General features: G+C 40.2%; 2 non-coding genes across 2 annotated transcripts; both read left to right on the top strand.

The window, feature by feature from the left end:
* Positions 1-8,143: 8,143 nt before the first annotated feature.
* Positions 8,144-8,247, top strand: LOC148576728 (small nucleolar RNA R71). The gene has a single exon (XR_015903082.1). It is a non-coding gene; the product is annotated as a small nucleolar RNA R71 (small nucleolar RNA).
* A 10,269-nt stretch (positions 8,248-18,516) lies between these two features.
* LOC148576727 (small nucleolar RNA R71) lies at positions 18,517-18,623 on the top strand. The gene has a single exon (XR_015902784.1). It is a non-coding gene; the product is annotated as a small nucleolar RNA R71 (small nucleolar RNA).
* The last annotated feature ends 4,265 nt before the right edge of the window (positions 18,624-22,888 follow it).

Raw genomic sequence — 22,888 nt, 5'->3', positions numbered from 1 at the left:
GTTGATGGCGGCGCGGTGGGTGGTGCTCGCGGAGGAGGGAGGCAGGGGTGGTTGTGGGTGGAGGAAGAAGGAAGAGGAGGGAAAAAGAGGGGGGGTTTGGGTGGTCGGCGGGGTCTGGGTGGTCGGCGGTCAGACGGTGGCTGGTGGTGGTTGGTGGTGGGAGAGGAAGAGAGGGAGGAGAGGGTTTGGGGGGGCTGCGCGACAGGTAGGGTTCACGTGAATGGGGGGTTATAATTTTGAATCCACGCGATCGCATGGGGCACGCGATCGCGTGGTTGTGGTGAAAATGGGGTTGACGTGATCGCGTGGGTCGCGCGATCGCATGGACGGGTAAGAGAGGGGATGACGCAATCGCATGGGGCATGCGAACGCGTCATTGGAAATTGTGCTAAACGCACGATTCCAGCGTCGTTTCAGCGCAACTCTCTGTCTCCTTTTGGGATTTGTGCAATCCGTGCGACGGGATCGCGTCGCTCACGCGGTCGCGTGGGATTGGTTGTGTGCATGTGACGCGATCGCATAGGGAATGCGATCGCGTGGGCCATTTTGTGCTAGACGCACAATGGCCGCACGATTCCAGCCCAACTTTCTGGACGTTGGATCCTTACGCCGATTTCCATATCACGTGGCCGCGTGGGTGACGCGATCGCGTGGGTAGTGTTTTTCGCAATATGACGCGATCGCATGAGTGATGCAGTCGCGTCGGGCGGGTTAGATAGTAGATTCTCACCATAGTGACCAAATATTTTCCGAGATCCATTCAATTGAGCATGATACCAATCCGTGCACTTCGAGTTGAAGCGTGGAGCATTATTGAACCTTGTGCACCAGCTCTGAGTGCGAGGCATTTTCCTCTTACTCTTAAAGCCGCAGAGAGCTCTAAGCTGGCCATCTGTTTCAAGTAAACCATATTCAAGTGAATAAGTAAAGTTAAAGGTTAAGGATTGTACCCACTTGAAGCTTGTATTAGGTGGTAATGGCCTTGGGGTAGGTGTTTCTGGTGGTTCTGTAAGTTCTACTCCCTTGTGCTCTTCTGTGAATTCCTCCACTTCCTTGTGACAACCAAAACGTTTGTATGAAAGGACTTTTGAAGGTTTAGAACCTCTGATTCTTGGGGTGATGGATTTGGACATAAAACATAGGGAAGTGGTGGTGCTTGGGGGTGATTGGATTGGAACTGGGGTAGGAAAGGATCATATGGTGGCGAATGATGAAGATAAGCTTGTGAGTGTGGTGGTTCGAGGTTATGTTGAGAGGTTGGTCTATAGGCACGGGGTGGGGCTTGTTGGTAGTCACAAGGTTATCCATCATATCTTTCAGCTGGGTATGCATTGTAGAATGGTCGTTGTCCGTGATATCTTGGAGGGTGTTGTTGCCTAAAGGGTTGATTAGATCCTCTTGGCTCCATCCATCCTTGATTGGTCTGACCTTAATGCATATTCCTGCTGTAACTTCTATTTCCTTCAACAAAGTTAGAACCAAACTCAAATTGAGAGGGGTGAGAGTTCATAGTAGCAAATAAAATTAAAAAGGAAAAACAAAAATAAATAAACAAGTAAAAGAAAAATATTTACAATAACCAATAATAAGGCACACGTTAGCAGTTCCCCGGCAACGGCGCCATTTTGACGAGAGGAACTTTTGCGTGGTCTAGAAATTTGCAGATAAATCGTCGTTGCAAGTATAGTTTCTAAACCTTCAAAAGTCCTTTCATACAAACGTTTTGGTTGTCACAAGTAACAAACCCCTTTTAAAATTGATAACCGAGTATTTAAACCTCGGGTCGTCTTCTCAAGGAACTGCAAGGAAGTATGTTCTTATTATTGGCTATGGAGATTGTAAATGGGGGTTTCAAGAATGAAGAACGAATAGTTTAATTAGCAATTAAAGTAAATGAAGAACAGGTAATTTAAATAGCAAGTGAAATAAATAAATGACTATAAATAAACTTTTGGCAAAGTATGAGAAATTAGAGGTCCTATCCTGGCTATCCTTATCAATGATGATGAGAATTGAATCTTAATTCCACTTTGTTAACCTTTACCAAGATAAAGGAGGGTCAAGGGATTAATTGGTTTGATCTTCGGATCCTATTTATTTCCTAAGAAAAGATTGGGATTATTGAAGTTCAATTCAATTAACAAGATAACAATTATCAATCATGTTTGAGTTTGACAACTCCTGAGTTACTGATTTCTTAACTAAAACCAAAAGGAGAAGTAAATCTACTGGAATAAAAATGTCTTCAGAGTAAAAACAGCAATAGCATAAATAAAAGAAATCAATATTAAACTGAAATACCTCAAATAACATTAATAAAAGAGTAATCTGTAACATGAAAGGATTCATAAAGTAACTTGCAAAAGTAAATAAAAGGAATATTGAACCTGATCAAAAGAGATAATCCTGAAAGCGAATAAAAATCCTAAGTCTAAATCCTAATCCTAAAGAGAGAGGAAAGAGCCTCCCTCAAAACTAATTCTAATTTATGGGAAGTAAAAATTGGCGAGAGCTCTGGTATGCGAAATTGTTACTCCTGGTTGTAAAATTTGTTGTTCGTTCTCTCCCTGACAATGGCGCCAAAGACTGGTGCACAATACCATGGTCCAAACATAACTTCACAACTTCGCACAACTAACCAGCAAGTGCACTGGGTTGTCCAAGTAATAAACCTTACGTGAGTAACGGTCGATCCCACAGAGATTGTTGGTATGAAGCAAGCTATGGTCATCTTGTAAATCTCAGTCAGGCAGATATTAAATGGTTATGGAGTTTTCGAATAATAATAATAATAAATAAACAGAAAATAAAGATAGAAATACTTATGTAAATCATTGGTGAGAATTTCAGATAAGCGTATGGAGATGCTTTCGTTCCTCTGAACCTCTGCTTTCCTGCTGTCTTCATCCAATCATTCCTACTCCTTTCCATGGAAAGCTTTCTGTAAGGGCATCACCGTTGTCAATGGCTACATCCCATCCTCTCTGTGAAAAAGGTCCAAATACTCTCTCACGGCACGGCTAATCATCTGGAGGTTCTCGATCATACTGGAATAGGATTTACCCTCCTTTTGCGTCTGTCACTACACCCAGCACTCGCGAGTTTGAAGTTCGTCACAGCCATCCCTTCCCAGATCCTACTCGGAATACCACAAACAAGGTTTAGACTCTCTGGATCTCAGGAATGGCCATCCATGGGTTCTAACTTATACCACGAAGATACTAATAACTCGGACTCGGTCCCCTGTATTAGATATCTAAGAGATATTCATTCTAGCTTGTTTGCATGTAGAACGGAAGTGTTTGTCAGGCACGTGTTCATAAGTGAGAATGATGATGAGCATCACATAATCATCACATTCATCATGTTCTTGGGTGCGAATGGATATCTTAGAAGTGGAATAAGTTGAATTGAATATAAAACAGTAGTACTTTGCATTAAATCATGAGGAACAGCAGAGCTCCACACCTTAATCTATGGAGTGCAGAAACTCTACCGTTGAAAAATACATAAGTGAAAGGTTCAGGCATGGCCGAATGGCCAGCCCCCATGATCTAAGAACTAGGCGTCCCAAGATGTCTAATACAATAGTAAAAAGTCCTATTTATACTAAACTAGTTACTAGGGTTTACAGAAGTAAGTAATTGATGCATAAATCCACTTCTGGGGCCCACTTGGGGTGTGATTGGGCTGAGCTTGAAGTTTACACGAGCAGAGGCTTCTTTTGGAGTTGAACGCCAAGTTGTAACGTATTTTTGGCGTTCAACTCTGGTTCGTGACGTGTTTCTGGTGTTTAACTTCAGACTGCAGCATAGAACTGGCGTTCAACGCCCTTTTGCGTCATCTAAACTCGACCAAAGTTTGGACTATTATATATTGCTGGAAAGCCCTGGATGTCTACTTTCCAATGCATTTAAAAGCGCGCCATTTTGAATTCTGTAGTTCCAGAAAATCCATTTTGAGTGCAGGGAGGTCAGAATCCAACAGCATCAGTAGTCCTTCTTCAACCTCTGAATCTGATTTTTGCTCAAGTCCCTCAATTTCAGCCAGAAAATACCTGAAATCACAGAAAAACACAAACGCATAGTAAAGTCCAGAAATGTTAATTTAACATAAAAACTAATAAAAACATCCCTAAAAGTAACTAGATCCTACTAAAAACATACTAAAAATAATGCCAAAAAGCGTATAAATTATCCGCTGATCACAACACCAAACTTAAATTGTTGCTTGTTCCCAAGCAACTGAAAATCAAATAGGCTAAAAAGAAGAGAATATACTATAAATTCTAAAATATCAATGAAACATAGCTCCAATCAGATGAACGGGACTTGCAGCTTTTTGCCTCTTGAATAGTTTTGGCATCTCACTTTATCCATTGAGGTTCAGAATGATTGGCATCTATAGGAACTTAGAGTTCAGATAATGTTATTGACTCTCCTAGTTCAGTATGTTGATTCTTGAACACAGCTACTTTATGAGTCTTGGCCGTGGCCCTAAGCACTTTGTTTTTCAGTATTACCACCGGATACATAAATGCCACAGACACATTATTGGGTGAACCTTTTCAGATTGTGACTCAGCTTTGCTAAAGTCCCCACTTAGAGGTGTCCAGGGTTCTTAAGCACACTCTTCTTTTGCTTTGGACCTTGACTTTAACCGCTCAGTCTCAAGTTTTCACTTGACACCTTCACGCCACAAGCACATGATTAGGGACAACTTGGTTTAGCCGCTTAGGCCAGGATTTTATTCCTTTAGGCCCTCCTATCCACTGATTCTCAAAGCCTTGAGATCCTTTTTATTTACCCCTGCCTTTTGGTTTTAAGGGTTCTTGGCTTTTTGCTCTTGCTTTTTGGTTTTAAGAGCTTTTGGCTTTTTCTGCTTGCTTTTTCTTTTTCTATTTTTTTTTGCCATTTTTTTTCTACAAGCTGTCTGTATTCACTGCTTTTTCTTGCTTCAAGAATCAATTTTTATGATTTTTCAGATTATCAAATAACATTTCTCCTTATCATCATTCTTTCAAGAGCCAACATATTTAACATTCTTAAACAACAACTTCAAAAGACATATGCACTGTTCAAGCATTCATTCAGAAAACAAAAAGTATTGTCACCATATCAATATAATTAAACTAGTTTCAAGGATGAATTTGAAATCATGTACTTCTTGTTCTTTTGTTTTTAAAACATTTTTCATTTAAGAGAGGTGATGGATTCATATTCACTACTTTAAGGCATAGACACTAATGATCATGTAATAAAGACACAAACATAGATAAACATTTAACATAAGAAAACGAAAAACAAAAAATTTAAGAACAAGGAACGAGTCCACCTTAGTGATGGTGGAGTTTTCTCCTTGAGGAACCAATGATGTCCTTGAGCTCTTCTATGTCTCTTCCTTGTCTTTGTTGCTCCTCCCTCATTGCTCTTTGATCTTCTCTAATTTCATGAAGGATGATGGAGTGATCTTGATGTTTCACCCTTAGTTGCTCCCAATAATTGTGTGGAGGAAAATGTATCCCCTGAGGTATCTCAGGGATCTCTTGATTTACAGTCAAATATTCTACCACTGAGCTATAGACCCTTGAAATGAATCTCTCCATCTCCTATGACTCGGAGGTGGAAGCTTTTGTCTTCCCTTTGCTCTTTCTAGAGGTTTCTCTGGCCTTAGGTGCCATCAATGGTTATGGAAAAACAAAAAAAAGCTATGCTTTTACCACACCAAACTTAGAATATTGCTCGCCCTCGAGCAAAAGAAGAAAGAATAGTAGAAGAAGAAGAAGATATGGAGGTGAGTTGATGGTTTGAATTTGAGTGTGTGGGTGTAGGTAGGTTGTATGATAGTTTTAGGGGAGTAATGGATGTGAGTGGTGAAGGGTTCTTAGGAAAGGGTGATATAGGATTATGAGGAGGTAAGGTGAGTGGAGGTATGTGGGGATCCTGTGGGGTCCACAGATCCTGAGGTGTCAAGGATTTGCATCCCTGCACCAATTAGGCATGTAAAATACCCTTGCATGCAATTCTGGCGTTTAAACGCCGAATTGATGCTTGTTCTGGGCGTTCAGCGCCCAGATGCAGCATGTTTCTAGCGTTGAACGCCAGTTCTATGCTTGTTTCTGGCGTTCAGTGCCAGCTTTCCTCAGTGTGCATTCCTGGCGTCTGAACGCCAGGATGCTGCTTGTTTTGGGCATTCAACGCCAGATCCATGCTCTGTTCTGGCGTTGAATGCCAGCCAGATGCTCCTTACTGGCGTTTAAACGTCAGTAAGTCCTTCCTCCAGGGTGTGATTTTTCTTCTGCTGTTTTTTATTCTATTTTTAATTTTTTTGATTTATTTTGTGACTCCACATGATCATGAACCTAATAAAACATGAAATAACAATAAAAATAAAAATAAAATTAGATAAATAAAAATTGGGTTGCCTCCCAACAAGCGCTTCTTTAATGTCAATAGCTTGACAGTGGGCTCTCATGGCTCCACACAGGTGATCAGGTCAATTTTATAGACTCCCAACACGAAACTTAGAGTTTGGCTGAGGCCTCCCAACACCAAACTTAGAGTTTGACTGTGGGGGCTTTAGTTGACTTTGTACTGAGAGAAGCTTACTATGCCTCTTTTCCATGTTTACAGAAGGATGACCTTGAGTTTTAAACACAAGGGAGTCCTCATTCAATTGAAGGACTAGTTCACCTCTGTCTACATCAATCACAACTCTTGCTGTGGCTAGGAAGGGTCTTCCAAGAATGATGGATTCATCCTCATCCTTCCCAGTATCCAGGATTATGAAATCAGCAGGGATGTAAAGGCCTTCAACCTTTACTAACACGTCCTCTACTTGTCCATAAGCCTCTTGTCTTGAGTTGTCTACCATCTCTAATGAGATTTTAGCAGCTTGCACCTCAAAGATTTCCAATTTCTCCATTACAGAGAGTGGCATGAGGTTTATTCCTGACCCACGGTCACATAGAGCCTTCTCAAAGGTTATGGTGCCTATGGTACAAGGTATTAGGAACTTTTCAGGATCCTGTTTCTTCTGAGGCAATCTCAGTTGATCCAATGCATTTAGTTCATTGGTGAACAGGGGAGGTTCATCTCCCCAAGTTTCATTACCAAATAAATTGGCATTCAGCTTCATGATTGCCCCAAGGAACTTGGCAACTTGCTCTTCAGTAAGATCTTCATTCTCTTCAGAAGAAGAATACTCTTCAGAGCTCATGAATGGCATAAGGAGGTTCAATGGAATCTCTATGGTCTCTAGATGAGTCTCAGATTCCTTTGGTTCCTCAGAGGGAAACTCCTTATTGATCACTGGACGTCCCAGGAGGTCTTCCTCCTTGGGATTCACGTCCTCCCCTTCCTCCTTGGATTCGGCCATGATGGTTATATCAATGGCCTTGCACTCTCCTTTTGGATTTTCTTCTGTATTGCTTGGGAGAGCACTAAGAGGGGTTTCAGTGATCTTCTTACTCAGCTGGCCCACTTGTGCCTCCAAATTTCTAATGGAGGACCTTGTTTCATTCATGAAACTCAGAGTGGCCTTAGATAGATCAGAGACTAAGTTTGCTAAATTAGAGGTATTTTGTTCAGAATTCTCTGTCTGTTGCTGAGTGGATAATGGAAAAGGCTTGCTATTGCTAAACCTGTTTCTTCCATCATTATTAAAGCCTTGTTGAGGCTTTTGTTGATCTTTCCATGAGAGATTTAGGTGATTTCTCCATGAGGAATTATAAGTGTTTCAATAAGGTTCACCCATATAATTTACCTCTGCTATTGAAGGGTTTTCAGGATCATAAGCTTCTTCTTCAGAAAATGCCTCTTGAGTACTGTTGGATGCAGCTTGCATTCCATTCAGACTCTGAGAAATCATATTGACTTGCTGAGTCAATATTTTATTCTGAGCCAATATGGCATTCAGAGTATCAATTTCAAGAACTCCCTTCTTCTGAGGCGTCCCATTACTCACAGGATTCCTCTTGGAAGTGTACATGAACTGGTTATTAGCAACCATGTCAATGAGTTCTTGAGCTTCTGCAGGTGTTTTCTTTAGGTGAATGGATCCACCTGCAGAAGTATCCAATGACATCTTAGCTAATTCAGACAGACCATCATAGAATATATCCAGGATGGTCCATTCTGAGAGCATGTCAGAAGGACACTTTTTGGTTAGTTCCTTGTATCTCTCCCAAGCTTCATAGAGGGATTCACCTTCTTTCTTTCTGAAGGTTTGAACATCCACTCTAAGCTTACTCAGCTTTTGAGGAGGAAAGAACTTGGCTAAGAAAGCCTTGACCAGCTTATCCCAAGAGTTCAGGCTATCCTTAGGTTGAGAGTCCAACCATATTCTAGCTCTGTCTCTCACAGCAAAAGGGAAAAGCATGAGACTGTAGACTTCAGGATCTACTCCATTAGTCTTAACAGTATCACAGATCTGCAAGAATTCAGTTAAGAACTGAAAGGGATCTTCAGATGGAAGTCCATGAAACTTGCAGTTTTATTGCATCAGAGAAACTAATTGAGGTTTAAGCTCAAAATTATTTGCTCCAATGGTAGGGATGGAGATGCTTCTTCCATGTAAATTGGAATTAGGTGCAGTAAAGTCACCAAGCATCCTCCTTGCATTATTATTATTTTCGGCTGCTATCTCCTCTTCTTGTTCGAAAATTCCTGTAAGGTTGTCTCTGGATTGTTGTATTTTAGCTTCTCTTAGTTTCCTCTTCAGAGTCCTTTCAGGTTCAGGATCTGCTTCAACAAGAATGTTCTTGTCCCTGCTCCTGCTCATATGAAAGAGAAGGGAGCAGAAAAAAAATAATAGGGATCCTCTTTGCCTCAGTAGAGAGAGGTTCCTTTGTGTGAGTAGAAGAAGAAAGGGAATAAGAGTGAAGAAGAATGGATAATCCAAACACAAGGGTGAGGATAGAAGCAGAGATATGAAGTGAGGAGAAGTGTTAGTAAATAAATAATTAAATAGAAGAAGATGAGAGAGAGAAGTTTTCGAAAATAATCTTTTGAAAAAGAGTTAGTGATTTTCGATAATTAAAGGAGGAATAAGATTAAAATCAAAATTTGAAACAATTAGTTAATTAAAAGAATTTTGAAAATAGAGGGAGACAATTTTCGAAAATTAGAGAGGGAAAATTAGTTAGGTGGTTTTGAAAAAGATAAGAAACAAAAAAAAATCAATTAGTTAGTTGAGAAAAGATTTGAAAATCAATTTTGAAAAGATAAGAAAATAAGAAGTTAGAAAAGATATTTTAAAAATCAAATTTTTGAAAAAGATATGATATGAAGAGATATGATTTTGAAAAAGATAAGATAAAAATATATTTTTTGAAAAGATATGATTGAAATTAGTTTTGAAAAAGATTTGATTTTTAAAATCACAATTAATGACTTGACCCACAAGAAATCACAAGATATGATTCTAGAACTTAAACTTTGAATCTTTTTTAACAAGCAAGTAACAAACTTGAAATTTTTGAATCAAAACATTAATTATTGATAATTTTTTCAAAAATTATGAGATAAAATTAAGAAAAAGATTTTTGAAAAATATTTTTAAAATTTTCGAAAATAAATAAGAAAAATGAAAAAGATTTAATTTTTGAAAAAGATTTTGAAAAAGATAAGATTTTTAAATTGAAAATTTGATTTGACTCATAAGAAACAACTCAATTTTAAAAAGTTTTGAAAAAGTCAACTCAAATTTTCGAGAATTTATGAGTGAAAAAGGAAAAGATATTTTTTTTATTTTTGAATTTTTAATAAAGAAAGAGAAAAACATGAAAAAGACTCAATGCATGAGAATTTTTAGATCAAAACAATGAATGCATGCAAGAACACTATGAATGTTAAGATGAATGATGCGGGTGGAAACTGTCTCTCAACAAATTTCCTTTGGCAAGTGTACCGAATTTGTCGTCAAGTAAAAACTCACAATAGAGTGAGGTTGAATCCTACAGGGATTGATTGATCAAGCAACTTTAATTAGAAGAATGTTCTAGTTGAGCGAATCTAGAATTTGGGTTGAGAGTTGCAGAAAATAAAATGGCGGGAATGTAAATAACAGAAAAGTAAATGCTAAAATTAAAGGACTGGAAGCAGATGACTGAAAATAAATTGCAGAATTGTAAATGGGAATGGGGGATTTGCTCATAAAAGTAAATGGCAGAAATTAAAGAGAATGGGTAAGATCAGATATGGGGAGTTCATTGGGCTTAGGAGATGTTGCAATTCTCCGGATCAAGTTCATTTTCATCTCTTCCTTAATCAATGCACTCATTGATCTCCTTGGCAATCTTAATTGATTGAATTACAATTTCTTGCAATTCAATCTCTCAAATCTTGATCAATAGCCAATTCCTTGGTCAATTGCTCATGAGAAGAGATGAAGTATGGTCACTGATTATACCACATGCATTTCCCAAATCAAGTATTGAGAGGGTTATAGTCACATACCCATCCAAACCCAATTTGGTCCAGCATGAGAAAGCATTTCTAGCTTGATCTCTTCATTCCTCTTTCAAGGTTCAGAAGAGATCCAAGTTTGAATAGCTTCTTTTCCAAGATAACTACTCAATTGGATGAAGATCGAAAGCTTTCAAGTAAAATCAAGAGAAAAGATAGAAGAAGAATAATGAAAATTAGTATTGATCCATCAAATTACAATAGAGCTCCCTAACCCAATGAAAGGGGTTTAGTTGTTCATATCTCTAGAAAATAAAAACAAAGATGGAGAATACATCATAGAACTAGAAATTGCAGAGAAAGTAAAATACAGAGAGTAGTTCTCTTTTTTTTAACTTCCAGAACTCCTTCAACAATTCAAAGCTACTCCTATATATACTACTTCTCTCAGCTTCTAGTTGGCTCTTCAAGTCTTGGGCCATTGGATCTTGAGTTTGAAGCAGTTCTCTTCTTCATTTGGGCTTGGCTTTACTTGCAGAGAGAAAATGTGAAGTGGGCAGAGACTTTAGCTCAGGACGTTAGGGGTGTTAACGTTTAGTGAAAATATGAGTTCGAGAACGTTAGTGACAATCAACTTTCTTACTAACGTTCCTAAGTAAAAGCCACGTTAACTTCAACGTTAGTGGCACAAACGTTGCCACTAACATTGCCTCTAAGTCCTTCGCACACGTTATTGAGACTTAACATTCCCAATAACTTTGAAAAGCCCCTTTTGTTCCCACGTTAGAGCCCACGTTAACTTAGTTAATGTGGCTTTTTAACGTGGGCTTGCCATCCTTCGAGAACGTTAGTGACACTCAACATTGTCACTAACGTTCTAAGGTGCCCCTATGTCTCACGTTAGAGTCCACATTAACTAGGTTAACGTGGCTTCTAACGTGGCCATGCTTAGCCATCTCCAACGTTAGTGACAATGTTGAGTGTCACTAACGTTGGCCATTCTTTCACTCATCAACGTTAGCTTCCACGTTAACTAAGTTAACATGGAGGTTAACGTGGCTCCTTGGGGGGTTGTGTGGTTGCTTCCAACGTTAGTGACAATGTTGGGTGTCACTAACGTTGTCAACCACTCTTGCTTCTTACGTTAGCTCCCACGTTAACCAAGTTAACGTGGGAGTTAACGTGGTATATTTCTCCTTAGGCCAACATTAGTGACAATGTTGAATGTCACTAACGTTGGCGTTTCTCCCCCTTTCTAACGTTAGAGGCCACGTTAACTAAGTTAACGTGGACTCTAACGTGGCCAATTATGAGCATTTGCCAACGTTGGTGACAATGTTAAGTGTCACTAACGTTGGCTCAACTTCCCCTCTCCACGTTAGAGTTCTCATTAACTTAGTTAACGTGACTCTCAACGTGGTCAATGATGGCTTCGAAAGCGTTATTGGCAATCACTTTTCTCATTAACTTTGCAAGTTACCTCCCATTCCTTGCTTCCTTTGGTCCTGAAATCAAGCAATAGAGTGCATCAAAGTTCTAGTACAAGTCATGGGTAATGCAACATACAATTTGTCACTAAACTCATGCAAAATCCTCATGAAATAATGTAAGATGCACAATGTATGCTTGAATCAAGGTGTAAGTGAATATCTACCCAAAACTAGCTTATATCCTAAGGAAATGCATGAAACTAACCTAAAAACAGTAAAGAAAAGGTCAGTGAAACTGGCCAAGATTCCCTGGCATCACAACACCAAACTTAAAGCTTGCTTGTCCCTAAGCAAGTACTGGAACAAGAGAATGATGAATGGAATGCCAAGAGCAATGAGTCATTCTTGTGGAAGTCATATTACTGATTTTATGGTGGTTTCATGCATAGCAACTTAGGTTCATTCCTGGCTTTCAGACCTTTATCATGTCTTAAAACACTCACTTTGCTTACATCCCATGAAACTTTTATTCATTGATCCCTTTATTGTCATTTCAGAGCTTATTGGTGTTCTTAGGCTAAGTGCTCTGTAAGGGGACAACTTTTTAAGATAAGCTTTCAGCCAACACTCCCGAACCAGTTGGTTCAAGGTGCTAGGTGTTGAAGCACCCCTAAGGACTTACTCCCTCAAGTCTCTCCCCCATACATACACACCACAGGCATATAGTTCATTTATTTTCCTTCTTGAGACCTTGGTGTCTAGCACCTCTTTGGGTTACTAAATGCTCTGTGGTGAGGGTTACTCTTGATAATGGACTTTCAGCTGATAATCCCGGGTTAGTTAACCCAAGTTACAAGGTGATAAAGCACCCCTAAGAGCTTATTCATCCAAGTAGATCCCTCACACAGGAACACCACAGACACATATCTTAAGATCAAAACCATTGGTGCCTAGCCTTATTGCTTACTCTTTTTCTTTTGTTTTTTTCCACTTTCAATATTCTTTTCTCTTTCTCTTATTAGGATCTTGTCATATACTTAGTCTCATGAGTATATTCAAAGCAAAGTATTCAGGCCAGATAGTTGTCATCCCACCTTATGGTTGAACCAACTTAGCTAACTTATGATCATACCACAAACTCATGAATGTACTCCATAGTGTGAACTCCACTCTGGTCTTTTGAAACATAAACATTCTCTCTTCATTTGATTAAAAGGGACAAGCATGCAAGTAAGTAAAGTAAGGATGCAGTGAAATAAAGACTAGTGCACATAGACCTATTCAGAACTTAAAAGACAGAATTTAAAAAGGGTTCAACTACGAGTAACTACAAATCAAAAGTGCATTCGGACTTCCAACTTTCAACAATTCTGAGTACAATGGAATTAAGTAACAATACAACCTTCGGGTGATGATTTCTGGTTGCCCTTTCTCTTTGTCATCATCCTAGTTTTTTGCTGCCTCGCTTCTTTGGGTGGAGGTGCACCATTTCCTCATAAGATTCCTGCAAGGTTACTGGAAGTTGCTTGTTCCCAAAGCACTTGAGACATAGTTAGCTTGCATGTATGCTGGTGCTTTTTGAACTCAATTTGGTGTGTGAACACCAAACTTAGTTCCTTGCCCAGTGCAAACATTGCACATATGCAGAGAACCCCATATCTTGTTGTCAACAAAGGAATGATCACCTATAGTCTAACTACATCTAAGTGGTTTCTCTTGATTGGATGGAGCTAGCAATGTTCTTTTGGAGTGGAGTGTAATTCTAACCAATGTCCTTTGGTGGAACACCAAACTTAGAATTACACCATCACTCTTGGATTGTTCTGGTGTGGAACACCAAACATAGCTCCTTACAATACAGGGGAAACGACTTGTGATTTTTTATTGAAATAAAGATGAAAGTGAAACTACCTGAGGTTGGGTTGCCTCCCAACAGAGCGCTCTTTTATCGTCGCTAGCTCGACGAGTCCTTAATTACTTGAGATGGTACTTTACTCTGGGGTTTTCCCCCATGTTGTCCAGATAATGCTTGAGTCTTTGTCCATTCACTGTAAAAGTCCTCTCTGAACCTTCATCCGTGATTTCGATGTGGCCATATGGTGATACTTTCGTAACCATGAAAGGTCCGGACCACCTTGACTTGAGTTTTCCTGGGAACAGCCTTAATTTAGAATTGTAAAGGAGTACTCGCTGCCCCTTTTCGAAACTCCTGGGCGCAAGATGCATGTCATGTTTTCTCTTTGCCTTTTCTTTATACATCTTAGTGTTTTCATAGGCTTGTGACCTGAATTCCTCCATTTCTTGCAGCTGCAAGATCCTTTTTGCACCAGCAGCAATGCTGTCAAAATTTAGTATCTTGATAGCCCAGAGAGCTTTGTGTTCCAGCTCCAGTGGTAAATGACAAGCCTTCCCATAAACCAGTTGATATGGAGACATTCCAAGTGGAGTTTTGAATGCTGTTCTGTATGCCTAATGAGCATCATCCAGCTTCTTCGACCAATCCTTTCTAGATGCACCCACATCTTTTCCAGGATCCTCTTCAGCTCTCTGTTGGATATCTTAGTTTGCCCACTTGTTTGAGGATGGTAAGGTGTGGCTACTTTGTGTTTTACCCCATATCATAGGAGGAGAGCTTCTAGTGGTTTGTTACAAAAGTGGCTCCCTCCATCACTGATGAAGGCTCTTGGGACTCCAAACCGGCTAAAGATATTCTTCTTGAGGAAGTTCATGACTACCTTGTTATCATTAGTTGGGGTTGCAATAACCTTTACCCACTTGGAAAAATAATCCACTGCTACCAGGATGTACTTGTTTGCATATGAGGTTGGGAATGGTCCCATGAAATCTATTCCCCACACATCAAACAGTTCCAGTTCCAAGATGAAATTTTGTGGCATGGCGTTTCTTTGGGGCAGGTTTCCAGATCTTTGGCATTCATTGCAGCTTTTTACTAGTTCCTTGGCATCCTTGAAAAGGGTGGGCCAAAAGAATCCGCTTTGTAACACCTTTGCTGCAGTTCTGTCCCCTCCAAAGTGCCCGCCATAACATGAACCGTGGCAATTCCACAGGACTTCTCTTCCTTCTTCTTCCGAAACACATCTTCTAAGGATTCCATCTGAACATTTCTTGAAGAGATATGGCTCGTCCCAAACAAAGTATTTTGCATCATTCATGAGCTTCCTTTTTTGATGTTTATTGATCCCTAGGGGTAATGCCCCAGTTGCCTTGAAATTTGCAATATCTGCAAACCATGGTACTTTGTGAACTGTCATCAACTGCTCATCAGGGAAGAGCTCGTTCACATTTGTATCATTTCTTCCACCTTGATCATGAGAGATTCTGGATAGGTGATCTGCCACCTTGTTCTCCACTCCTTTCTTGTCTCTGATTTCAATATCAAATTCCTGCAACAGTAAGATCCACCTTATTAGTCTTGGCTTTGATTCTTGCTTGGCAAACAAATATTTAAGTGCTGTGTGATCTGTAAAGACAATCACTTTAGCACCAATGAGGTATAATCTAAATTTGTCAAATGCAAAAACTATTGCTAGCAACTCCTTTTCAATAGTGGTATAATTTCTTTGAGTTTCATTAAGGACTTTGCTAGCATAATATATCACACGAACTAAGTTATCTTTCCTTTGTCCTAACACTGCCCCAACTGCAAAATCAGATGCATCACACATCAATTCAAATGGTAGGTTCCAATCAGGTGGGGAAATGATAGGAGCAGAGGATAACCTCATTTTCAAATGTGCAAATGCTAGCATGCATGTTTCATCAAAGATAAATGGTGTATCAGATACAAGAAGATTGCTTAAGGGCTTGGCTATCTTTGAAAAATCTTTAATGAACCTTCTGTAAAAACCAGCATGCCCTAAAAAACTCCTAATTGCCTTGACATCACTGGGTGGGGGTAGTTTTTCAAAAAGTTCTACTTTAGCTCTATCAACCTCAATGCCTTGGTGAGAGACCTTGTGACCAAGGACTATTCCCCCTGTCACCATGAAGTGGCATTTTTCCCAGTTCAAGACCAAATTGGTCTCTTGACATCTTTTTAATACCAAGGCGAGGTGATGTAGGCAACTAGGAAAGGAATCTACGAATACCGAGAAATCATCCATAAAAACTTTAATAAATTTTTCTATCATATCTGAAAAGATAGAAAGCATGCAGCGTTGGAAAGTTGCAGGTGCATTACATAGCCCAAATGGCATGCGTCTATAGGCAAACACTCCATATGGACAAGTAAATGAGGTTTTCTCTTGGTCTCTGGGATCAACCACTATTTGGTTATATCCTGAATAACCGTCGAGAAAACAATAATATGCGTGCCCTGCAAGTCTTTCCAACATCTGATCCATGAATGGAAGGGGAAAATGGTCTTTTCGTGTAGCCTCATTGAGTTTTCTGTAGTCTATGCACATCCGCCATCCTGTGACGGTCCTTGTAGGTATGAGTTCGTTCTTCTCATTGATAACCACAGTGATTCCTCCTTTCTTGGGCACAACATGTATGGGGCTAACCCAAGGGCTGTTTGAAATTGGGTATATGACCCCTCCTTGCCAAAGCTTCATAACCTCTTTCCATACCACTTCCTTCATGACTGGGTTCAGCCTTCTTTGGGATTGAATGGATGGCTTAGCATCATCTTCCAACAGTATTTTATGCATGTATATGGCTGAACTGATTCCCTTCAAGTCAGCAAGGGTCCATCCAATGGCATCCTTATGCTCCCGAAGCACCTTGAGTAGCTCGTCCTCTTGATCTTGACTGAGGGATGAATTTATGATCACTGGGTAGTTTTCATTTTCTCCTAGATATGCATATTTGAGAGTGGGTGGCAGTGTTTTGAGTTCATGTTTGGGTGCTTCTGACTTTTCGTTCCCTTCATTTGGTGCATCTGGTATATGTATTTCTGCTGTGGCCACCTCTTCACTTGATTCAGATTCTTCCTCCACCAATCTCTCGTCCTCTTCAGGTTCTTCTTCTTCAAATTCTCCTGCACTTCATCCTCAAGTGCATCTAACCTCATGCATTCCCCCAATTGTTCTGGTGGGTAACTCATGGCCTTGAACACGTTGAATGTCATCTTTTTATTATGTAATCTCAGGGTGAGGTCACCCTTCTGAACATCAATGACAGCTCCAGCAATGGCCAAGAATGGCCTTCCCAAGATGATGGAGGTCTTGGCGTCCTCCTGCATGTCCAGCACCACAAAATCTGCTGGAAATATGAAATCTCCCACTTTTACCAGCAAATCCTCTACTATCCCGTGAGGAAATTTGAACGATCGGTCTGCCATTTGTAGGGCCATTTTTGTTGGTTTAGCCTCCTCAATTTTCATCTTTCTCATCATAGCTACTGACATCAAATTGATGCTGGCCCCTAAGTCACAAAGAGCCTTCTCTACTGTGATCTCTTCTATAATACAAGGGATCTGAAAACTCCCAGGTTCCTTCAGTTTCTGGGGTAGTTTATGCTGAATGATAGCACTACACTCTTCGGTTAGTATCACAGTCTCATTGTTCTTCCAGCTTCTCTTCTTAGTCATTAGCTCCTTCAAAAACTTGGCATAGAGTGTCATTTGTTCTATGGCTTCAGCAAAGGGTATGTTGATTTGTAGTTTCTTGAAGATTTCCAAAAATCTCAAGAACTGGTTGTCATCTTCCTTTATCTTCAATAGCTGGGGATATGGAGCTCTTGAGATGTTCAGTTGTGGCATCCCTTTTTCTTTCTGCGGACTTGGTGTGGGAGGTTGAACTCCATCTTGCTCTTCTCCCTTTTCATTTGAGCCTTCTTCTTGTGGTTTTTGGGGCAGTTCCTTCAGTTCCTTCCCACTCCTAAGTGTGATAGCTTGACACTCCTCCCTTTTGCTTGAATTGGCATCATAGCAAAGGTTGTGGTTAGGAAGCTGCTTAAATAGATAGCTGATTTGTGTCTCCAGTTTCTTGATGGCAGCATTTTGATTCTGCATGTTTGACTGCACTTCCTCTCTGAATGCTTTACTGTTTCGAATGTCTTTGCTTACTCCTTCAATTAAGGTTTCGATCTTAGAGAGCTTGTCATCAATTGATGGGTGATTCGGAGCAGATGTGCTGTTTTGGTTTTGATAAGCGTGTGGAGAAGTGTTGTTGTGGGGGTGTTGAGATGTCCTCTGTGTGAATTGCTGGTGAGCTACATTGTTGTTGGAGTTGTAACGTCTCTGGTCTTGGTTTTGATCTTGCTCACTTCTCCACTCAAGGTTTGGGTGGTTTCTCCACCCAGGGTTCTAGGTCTTGGAGTATGGATCATAGTTTTTCCTTGGTGAATTCCCAATGTAGTTGGCTTGCTCCTGACTACCCTCTGCTTCTTCATTCACTCCTTCTTGGGTTGTTGATGAAGTGGAGATTGCTGCTACTTGGTTCATCTCCATCTTCTTGGTGAGGTCAGCCAGCTGCTGGATAATGAGCTTGTTTTGGGCCAACAGAGCATCTACATTGTTTAGCTCCATTACTCCTCTTGTGTTCCCTCTTTCGGAAGCATAGAAATAGTCGTTCTCTGCTACTGTTTCAATAACATCTATGGCTTCCTCAATAGTCTTCTTCTTGTTCAAAGATCCTCCGGATGAATGGTCTACGGCCTTCTTTGACTCATAAGAAAGCCCTTCATAGAAAATGTGCAGCTGCACCCATTCGTTGAACATATCTGGTGGGCACATCCTTGTTAGGTCTTTAAACCTCTCCCATGCTTCATATAGAGTCTCACCATCTTGTTGCCTAAAAGTTTGGATCTCAGCTCTCAGCCTATTGATTCGTTGAGGAGGGTAAAATCTTGCTAAGAATTTGTTCACCACGTCTTCCCAAGTTGTCAGGCTTTCCCTTGGGAAAGATTCCAGCCACTTGGCTGCTTTGTCCCTAAGTGAGAATGGAAACAAGAGCAGTCTATAGGTGTCAGGATGAACACCATTAGACTTTACTGTGTCACATATTCTCAAGAAGGTGGTCAAATCTTGATTGGGGTCTTCTTGAATACCTCCTCCAAACGAACAGTTGTTCTGAACAAGGGTGATGAGCTGTGGTTTAAGTTCAAAGTTGTTGGCATGGATTGTTGGCTTTTGGATGCTACTTCCACAATTGCCTGGGTTTGGATTGATGTAAGAGCTCAAAACTCTTCTATCCTCCCCAGCATGATTTGCTCTACCTCCTCCCCCATGGTTGTGATCCTCTTCTTCATGATGGTTTTCCATGTTGTCTTCCATGTTTGGTTCAAAGAATTCCTCTTCTTCCTCAGCACCAACCACTTTCTTTCCTCTTGCCTCCCTCCTTAATCTAAGGAAGGTCCTCTCAGGTTCAGAATCGAAGGAAGTTGAAGCCCCGCTTCTTCTCCCTGTCATACAACCATCAAGTACAAGCAAGAAAAGATAGGTGCAGAAAGTATTTGTGTCAGAATTACTGTTAGTTGTGGGTGATGCAATATATCAAACAGTTAGTGGGTTAGCAAACAGAATTAAAAATAACAAAGAAAAACAAAAGAGTAGAGGGGGAAGGGAAGAAGTTTAACTAAAACAGAAAGTAAATCACTCAAACAGAAAATGAAATTCACAAAATAAAAATGCTCAATCTAGTGATCTTCCAATTTGATCATTGTTGATGCATAATCAATCCCCGGCAACGGCACCATAAACTTGATGCGGGTGGAAACTGTCTCTCAACAAATTTCCTTCGGCAAGTGTACCGAATTTGTCGTCAAGTAAAAACTCACAATAGAGTGAGGTCGAATCCCACATGGATTGATTGATCAAGCAACTTTAATTAGAAGAATGTTCTAGTTGAGCGAATCCAGAATTTGGGTTGAGAGTTGCAGAAAATAAAATGGCAGGAATGTAAATAACAGAAAAGTAAATGCTAGAATTAAAGGACTGGAAGTAGATGACTGAAAATAAATTGAAGAATTGTAAATGGGAATGGGGGATTTGCTCATAAAAGTAAATGGCAGAAATTAAAGAGAATGAGTAAGATCAGAGATGGGGAGTTCATTGGGCTTAGGAGATGTTGCAATTCTCCGGATCAAGTTCATTTTCATCTCTTCCTCAATCAATGCACTCATTGATCTCCTTGGAAATCTTAATTGATTGAATTACAATTTCTTGCAATTCAATCTCTCAAATCTTGATCAATAGCCAATTCCTTGGTCAATTGCTCATGAGAAGAGATGAAGTATGGTCACTGATTATACCACATGCATTTCCCAAATCAAGTATTGAGAGGGTTATAGTCACATACCCATCCAAACCTAATTTGGTCCAGCATGAGAAAGCATTTCTAGCTTGATCTCTTCATTCCTCTTTCAAGGTTCAGAAGAGATCCAAGTTTGAATAGCTTCTTTTCCAAGATAACTACTCAATTGGATGAAGATCGAAAGCTTTCAAGTAAAATCAAGAGAAAAGATAGAAGAAGAATAATGAAAATTAGTATTGATCCATCAAATTACAATAGAGCTCCCTAACCCAATGAAAGGGGTTTAGTTGTTCATAGCTCTAGAAAATAAAAACAAAGATGGAGAATACATCATAGAACTAGAAATTGCAAAGAAAGTAAAATACAGAGAGTAGTTCTCTTTTTTTTAATTTCCAGAACTCCTTCAACAATTCAAAGCTACTCCTATATATACTACTTCTCTCAGCTTCTAGTTGGCTCTTCAAGTCTTGGGCCTTTGGATCTTGAGTTTGAAGCAGTTCTCTTCTTCATTTGGGCTTGGCTTTACTTGCAGAGAGAAAATGTGAAGTGGGCAGAGACTTTAGCTCAGGACGTTAGGGGTGTTAACGTTTAGTGAAAATATGAGTTCGAGAACGTTAGTGACAATCAACTTTCTTACTAACGTTCCAAAGTAAAAGCCACGTTAACTTCAACGTTAGTGGCACAAACGTTGCCACTAACATTGCCTCTAAGTCCTTCGCACACGTTATTGAGACTTAACATTCCCAATAACTTTGAAAAGCCCCCTTTGTTCCCACGTTAGAATGTTAGTGACACTCAACATTGTCACTAACGTTCCAAGGTGCCCCTATGTCTCACGTTAGAGTCCACGTTAACTAGGTTAACGTGGCTTCTAACGTGGCCATGCTTAGTGATGAGCGGATATTTTATACGCTTTTTGGGGTTAATTTCATATAGTTTTGAGTATGTTCTAGTTAGTTTTTAGTCTATTTTCATTAGTTTTTAGGAAAAATTCATATTTCTGGACTTTACTATGAGTTGTGTGTTTTTCTGTAATTTCAGGTATTTTTCTGGCTGAAATTGAAGGAGCTGAGCAAAAATCTGATTCAGGCTGAAAAAGGACTGCTGATGCTGTTGGATTCTGACCTCCCTGCACTCAAAGTGGATTTTCTGGAGCTACAGAACTCGAAATGGCATGCTTCCAATTGCTTTGGAAAGTAGACATCCAGGGCTTTCCAGCAATATATAATAGTCCATACTTTGCACAAGGATAGACGATGTAAACTGGCGTTCAACGCCAGTCCTCTGCCCAATTCTGGCGTCCAGCGCCAGAAAAGGATCAAAAGCTGGAGTTGAACGCCCAAACTGGCACAAAAACTGGCGTTCAACTCCACAAATGGCCTCTGCATGTGAATTGCTTAAATCTCAGCCCAGCACACACCAAGTAGGTCCCAGAAGTGGATCTCTGCACCATCTGTCATAGTCTACTCACTTTTTGTAAACCTAGGCTACTGGTTTAGTATTTAAACAACTTTTAGAGACTTATTTTGTATCTCATGACATTTTAGATCTGAATTTTGTACTCTTTGACGGCATGAGTCTCTAAACTCCATTGTTGGGGGTGACGAGCTCTGCTGTGTCTCGATGAATTAATGCAAGTATTTCTGTTTTCCATTCAAACACGCTTGTTCCTATCTAAGATGTTCATTCGCGCTTAATTGTGATGAAGGTGATGATCCGTGACATTCATCACCTTCCTCAAACCATGAACGTGTGCCTGACAACCACCTCCGTTCTATATCTGATTGAATGAGTATCTCTGAGATCTCTTAATTAGAATCTTTGTGGTATAAGCTAGAACTGATGGCGGCATTCATGAGAATCCGGAAAGTCTAAACCTTGTCTGTGGTATTCCGAGTAGGATTCAATGATCGAATGACTGTGACGAGCTTCAAACTCGCGAGTGCTGGGCGTTAGTGACAGACGCAAAAGGATGAAGAACCCTATTCCAGTATGATCGAGAACCGACAGATGATTAGCCGTGCTGTGACAGAGCATGTGAGCATATTCTTCACTGAGAGGATGGGATGTAGCCATTGACGACGGTGATCCCCTACATACAGCTTGCCATAGGAGGACGTGCGTGCGTGAATCAGAAGACAGAGGAAAGCAGAGATCAGAAGACAAAGCATCTCCAAAACTCCAACATATTCTCCATTACTGCAGAACAAGTAACCTTTAATTTATGCTCTCTTGGTTATTCGCAATTCAACTGATAAACATAATTGATTTCCTGACTAATAATTACAAGATAACCACAGCTTGCTTCAAACCAACAATCTCCGTGGGATTCGACCCTTACTCACGTAAGGTATTACTTAGACGACCCAGTGCACTTGCTGGTTAGTGGTACGCGTTGTGAAAAGTGTGATTCACAATTCGTGCACCACTTAGCATCTCCAACGTTAGTGACAATGTTGAGTGTCACTAACGTTGGCCATTCTTTCACTCATCAACGTTAGCTTCCACGTTAACTAAGTTAACGTGGAGGTTAACGTGGCTCCTTGGGGGGTTGTGTGGTTGCTTCCAACGTTAGTGGCAATGTTGGGTGTCACTAACGTTGTTGACCACTCTTGCTTCTTACGTTAGCTCCCACGTTAACCAAGTTAACGTGGGAGTTAATGTGGTATATTTCTCCTTAGGTCAACGTTAGTGACAATGTTGAATGTCACTAACGTTGGCGTTTCTCCCCCCTTCTAACGTTAGAGGCCACGTTAACTAAGTTAACGTGGACTCTAACGTGGCCAATTATGAGCATTTGCCAACGTTAGTGACAATGTTAAGTGTCACTAAC

Source organism: Arachis ipaensis, chromosome B1 (assembly GCF_059453495.1).
Source record: "Arachis ipaensis isolate K30076 ecotype BB chromosome B1, ASM5945349v1, whole genome shotgun sequence".
In the NCBI taxonomy this organism is placed as follows: domain Eukaryota; kingdom Viridiplantae; phylum Streptophyta; class Magnoliopsida; order Fabales; family Fabaceae; genus Arachis; species Arachis ipaensis.
The sequence above is the reverse complement of the archived record's forward strand: the minus strand, read 5'-3'. Positions and strand labels throughout refer to the sequence as shown.